Source organism: Amblyraja radiata, chromosome 1, assembly GCF_010909765.2.
Source record: "Amblyraja radiata isolate CabotCenter1 chromosome 1, sAmbRad1.1.pri, whole genome shotgun sequence".
NCBI lineage: Eukaryota > Metazoa > Chordata > Chondrichthyes > Rajiformes > Rajidae > Amblyraja > Amblyraja radiata.
In genome coordinates, this window is record NC_045956.1 from 148,264,235 (window position 1) to 148,270,234 (window position 6,000).

The window sequence follows — 6,000 nt, forward strand, 5'->3', positions numbered from 1 at the left end:
AGTAGACTTGATGGTCCGACTGGCCAAATTCTGCTTCTTTCACTTATGACCATATGACCTTATGAAACAATATGTATGGAAATGGTCCAAGGTCCACATGGTAGGCTACTCTGGAAGGTTAGATCATACGGCATCCAAAAGTTAGCGGCCTGGATACATTTGCTTCATGGTGGTGAAAAGTTGTTTTTACAGACTGGAAACCTGTGTCTAGTGATGTGCCTCAGGGATTGGTACTGTGCCAATTGTTGTTTGTAGTTTATAGTAACGTTTTAGATGACAATGTGCACGGCATGATTGGTAAGTTTGCAGATGTCATTAGTGTGGGTGGTATCGCAGACAGTGAAGATGGTTATGAAAAATTACAGCAGGATCCTGATCTGTCGGGCAAATAGGCTGAGGCAGATAAGTGTGAGATGTTGCATTTTGGGAAATCAAACCAAAGAAGGACCTTCATAGTGAATGGTAGTGCCCTGGAGAGTGTTGTAGAACAGAGGGATCTTGGAGTACAGGTGCACATTTCCATGAAAATGGCGCCACAGGAAAGAGATAAATAGGTGGTATAAAAAGGCTTTCTGAAGAGGGTCTCGACCCTAAATGTCACTCATTCTTTCTCTCAAGAGATGCTGCTTGTCCAACTGAGTTACTTCAGCATTTTGTGTCTATCTTCGGTTTAAACCGGCATCTGCAGTTCCTTCTTATGCATAAAAAGGCTTTTGGTACTTTGGCCTTCACCAGTCAGGGTATTGAATATAGAAGTTGGGACTCTTGTACAAGATGTTGGTGAGGCTGCATTTGGAGTATTGTGTTCGGCTTTGGTCAAGAGTCAAGAGTGTTTAATTGTCATATTTACTGAAATGGAACAATGTAATTTGTAATTGCAGCAATACAACAGGATTGTAAACAGGATAGGGCGGTCAATAGGTGACCCAGCGGTAGAGTTGCTGCCTTACAGCAAATGCAGCACTGGAGACCCGGGTTCGATCCTGACTATGGGAGCTATCTGTACGGAGTTTGTATGTTCTCCCCGTGACCTGTGTGGGTTTTCTTCGGGATCTTCGGTTTCCTCCCATACTCCAAAGATGTACAGGTTTGTAGGTTAATTGGCTTGGTAAATGTAAAAATTGTCCCTAGTGGGTGTAGGATAGTGTTAATGTGTAAGGATCGCTGGTTGGCGTGGACCCGGTGGGCCGAAGGGCCTGTTTCCGCGCTGTATCTCTAAACTAAAAAAAATAACATAGTAAAGAAACAAAAAAAGTTCAATAAACTGAATAAAACAATATAGTGCAAAACAAAACAAAGCCCAAAGTCTTTTGTGCAACCAAGACAGTTTGGCTTTGAGGTGGAGTTTATAGCGTTCAATAGCCTGATGGGTGTTTGGAAAAAGCTGGTTTTATACACTGGTCTTATACAGCTGCTATAGGAGGGATGTCATTAGTGTCAAAAGTGTAGTAAAGATATACAAGGGTTGATGCCAGGACTTGAGGGTCTGTGCTATAGGGAGATATTGGGCAAACGACTTTATTACTTGGAGTGCAGGGGGGTTAGTGGTGATCATACAAAGGTGTTTAATATCATGAGGGGAATTGATAGGGTGAATGCACAGTTTCTTTAACACAGGGTAGTAGATTCGAGAACCAGGGGACATAGGTTTAAGGTGATAGAGGAAAGATTTAATAGGAACCCGAGGGGCAACTTCTTCACTCAGAGGGTAGTGGGTATATGGAATGAATGAGCTGCCACAGAAGGTAGTTCAAGCAGGTACAATATCTACATTTAAAAGGCATGGACAGATACAAGGATACGAAAGTCATTGATCTTGGGGAAAAGGTTCTGTTTGTCTACCCTATCTATGCTTCTCATAATTGCCAGGTCTTCCTTCAACCTCTAACATTCCAGAGAAAACAATCCATGTTTGTCCAACCTCCCTGAAGTAGTTATTAACCTCTTCTCCCTGTCTTAGAACTTACCTGATAGGTGTAATCTTTACTGCAGAAATAAAAATTGATGACTGATTTGCTGACAATCAGCTCAGATACATAAAGCAGGTGGCCACTATGTCCCCATCCAATTAAACTGGAGCCTCGAGCCTAATTGTAGTTCGGCTTCAGGCCTAATCATTCTGGCGTACGGATTATTTTGTGCTCTCCGTTTGTGCCAGCAGGCTAGTGCAGTCCAATTTCTATCCTTGGGTGCATTGCAGCTCTTTGAATTAAACGGAAAGGCAAATCAGGCATTGTGTGGGACAGAAGGGAGATCTGCTAACGTCTACTTTTCACAACAGCAAAAAATAATTCATGCATGATTCAATTCAGATGATATACTGCTTTTGTGTTGACAAGAACATTGTGTCAAGCACTGGAATATTCCTGATCTTGTCATTGCAGACATAAATATTAATAACAATTAACCAAACGACGGATGAGGTCACACTTTAATTATTATCTAACTGCAGGCTGCATTGTTGGCCCACGTGTGTGATCGGTAAGAGCACTGGTTTGTAATCTATTTTACTTCCAAGTAAAATGTCTTTTGTTTTTTATGTTTCTTTAAGTTGAGGTACTGAAAGTTTTGTATGATACTGAACAAATGTGTTGGACTATGCAAGAAAAATGTGTGAGGCAGAAACTGCATGCTAGATGTAATATGTTAGAAATACCAGTATTTCAGAAGGCTGAAATCTGGTATTGTGTGTGCAGAGGCCAGAATCCATTTCTGGACCAATATGCCCCCCCCACACCCACACCCTGCCTGGCCTCAATCGTTCAATTGTATGCCTACTTTGGAAGCAGAGCAAATGTGAACCATATTTTTCTTAGAAAGCTCCATATAGCAATAAAAACATAGGCAAGCAGAGCCAAGTTCATTGGATTATTATTTTGGTAAAGGAAAACATATTGGGAGTATTCGTCCTTGAAGAGACAACGAGGGCTAATATTTCAAATTTAAGATCTTGCATCAGTATTGGGAAATGCTGGAGGTAAAACAAGTTATATGATGTAGAGACAGGGGAGGGGCACAGAGAACAGAAGGGTGTGTCTTTTGAGCATGTGATAGGATGGCAGGCAAGACGTAATTATAGATAAAATGATGGAGCCAGTGAAAGATGGTGAACGCTTTCTAAAATATTAAGAACAAGAAGAAACACGGAAACTAAAGAAGGTAAACTAGGTAAAAGAGACAAATTGTAATTTTGTTGGAAGAGGAACAGAGATCCTTCAAGATTGTCACAGAGAGCTGTGGAGGCCGAGTCAGTGGACATTTTAAAGACAGAAATAGACAAATTCTTGATTGGAACGGGTGTCAAGGGTTATGGGGAGAAGGCAGGAAAATGGGTTTAGGAGGCAGAGATCAACCATGATTGAATGGCGGAGTGGACTAGATGGGCCGAATGGCCTAATTCTATTAAAACTTGTGAACGTGATTGGTATTTCTGGAAGGTAACTAGTAACCCAAAATATTGCAAATGCCACAAATCTACTGAAGATGCTGGAAATACATTATAGTGTTGAGGGGAAACATAGTTAATGTTTCAGTTTCAATCAAGTTCCTCCACTGTAAGCTATTGAGTGTAATTGTATGCAAATAATTTACTCGTGATCATCCTCCATTCAGGGGAGCTTTAAGGGAAAATTAGCCTGCATTTATCAGAACCTAACATGCCTTTGGATTTCTCCACTCTTTAGTTCCCTGGATAAATCGATTTTGTTTCAGGGATGGTGGATCATGTGCTTTTAGTTATATAATAACACCAGCGGCACTAGTTAATGTGGAGTTGTCAATGAATACAATGTTCACAGAAATCTCATTAGTTATCATCCAACATGGCTGTATGGAACAAGTATCATTTCCCTACAGGAATTCTGAGGGTGTCCATTATGACATTGTAAACAATAATGGGCGGTGCAGTGGTAGAGTTATTGGGTTTGCTGCCTGTACAGAGTTTGTACATTCTCCCTGTGGCCATGTGGGTTTTCTATGGGTGGCCCTGTCTCCTCCCACACTCCAAATATGGAGTTGGTTAATTGGCTTCTGTAAACTTTGAATTGTCCCGAGAGTGTAGGATAGTACTAGTGTACGGGATGATCGCTGGTCATCACGGACTCAGTGAACCGAAGAGCCTGTTTCTGCACTGTAGCTTTAAATTCAAAGGTCATAAGTGGAATGAGCAAACCAGTGAAATAGTAATGAAACACATTTTAGGCAATTAGATCTTTGAACACACCAGTGTATTTGTTGCAATGGACCCATTCTAACATTTATCCATGTCCCTGAGATAGATGTACTGATTAAAGTGTCCCCAGCCCCACCCCTACTCTCCTCCCATATTTGTAACAGTGGAGTGGGATCCTCATAATTTCAAACTACAATTAAAAAAAACACTTCAAATGCACGTTTACAAAATAAAATGCTCAGTATGAAATACTTAAAAATACAGGATTTGGATAATATGGTAGTACATTTCTGCAGCAGAATTATTTCACTTTTTCAGCTGTCATGATAGGTGGTTCTACCATCGGGTGGCACCTGGAATGACCCTCGCCAGCTGTCTGTCTCATCCCTTCTCTGTTTTTATTATTTTAAATATGTCTTGAATGTTTGTTTTAATGTCCCTTAGTATGTTTTATGTGGGGGGTGGGGGATCAGTGGAAACTTTTTCCAGTCACTTACCTCGACGGATATGCAAATTTTCTCCGTATCACATCTCCATCCCCCCTGAGGCCTAACAACGTGGAGAGGTGCGGCCTTTCCCGGAGACTGGCCCGGAGCTTCGAGCCGCGGGCGCGGCGTGGACTTATCATCGCGGAGCCTGGGATCTTTTGCTGAGGATCGCCAGTGTTGGAGATCTGACCGTGGGGCCTGTGGACTTTAACACAGTGAAGCAGCGGTCTCTGGTAAGAAGCGGCCGACTCAGGAGCTCCATGCCGTGGAGTGTTCCGATCCCACCCGATGCCGGAATTTCGATCATCCCGACGATAGGGCTTGAACAGCGGACCGTTGGCAACGGCAGCGCAGAGGGTTCAAAGCCCCCGACCACAGGTGAACAAAGGAGGAAGATGACTGAACGTTATTGCCTTCCATAACAGTGAGGAATGTTGATTCCACTGTGGTGGATGTTTATGTTAAACTTTATTTTATGTGCTGTGTGTATTTTTGCTTTTCACTTGGTAAGGCTGTATGGTAAATCAAATTTCACTATACCTTAATTGGTTTTAGAGACAATTAAATTGAATCTTGAATCTTGGTGTCCATTGGGTGTGCTCCACACCATTTGCATCTAAGGAGTTAAAGAACATGACTTCAACTGTGCATGGCGAGCTTGTCAACAACAGCATCCAACTCAATTCACTCTGATGCTATTTTCCTGCCATTTCCTTATTCAATGTATGTTCTTCTTTCATCCTTATTCACTTCTCTTTTGAACAGTTATCGTCTGATTCAGATGTTAACCATGATATGCATCCTGTATAATATATTACAACTTTGTCAAATTTTAGTCAGCAAATGAACATATGAAACATTAAAGATGGAAGCAGGCTTCAACTTCATTAAGGTAGAGCTTCAATTACCCAGAGAAGCTGAGCTCTTATTCATTCTGAACACTGGTACACCACACCTGTACTGCACACATTTGCATAAAAAGCCTTTAAATTCATATAGACAGTTGTATTAATGACAACCTCCAAACCTTTTTTGGCCTCAAGTAATCTCAGCATTTACATGTTTTATTTATTTTATGATAAACTCTGAATATATTTTTCATTTAATATATCTTGCATCTAACTATTAACTTCTATCAGTGAGGTACATGTCAATACTGGTTTTGCATAAGCCAACTGTGTTCTCATATTACATCCCTGAAGCAGTGCTGGTGGGTCTGCCTATCTTACATAATATACAGATGCTGTATTCATTGAGCTAATACTTTCTGATAATGTGAGGTGGTGCATAGCCCATGGAGTGCTGAGATCACGGGGATCTGGTGATGAAATGTAAACCAGC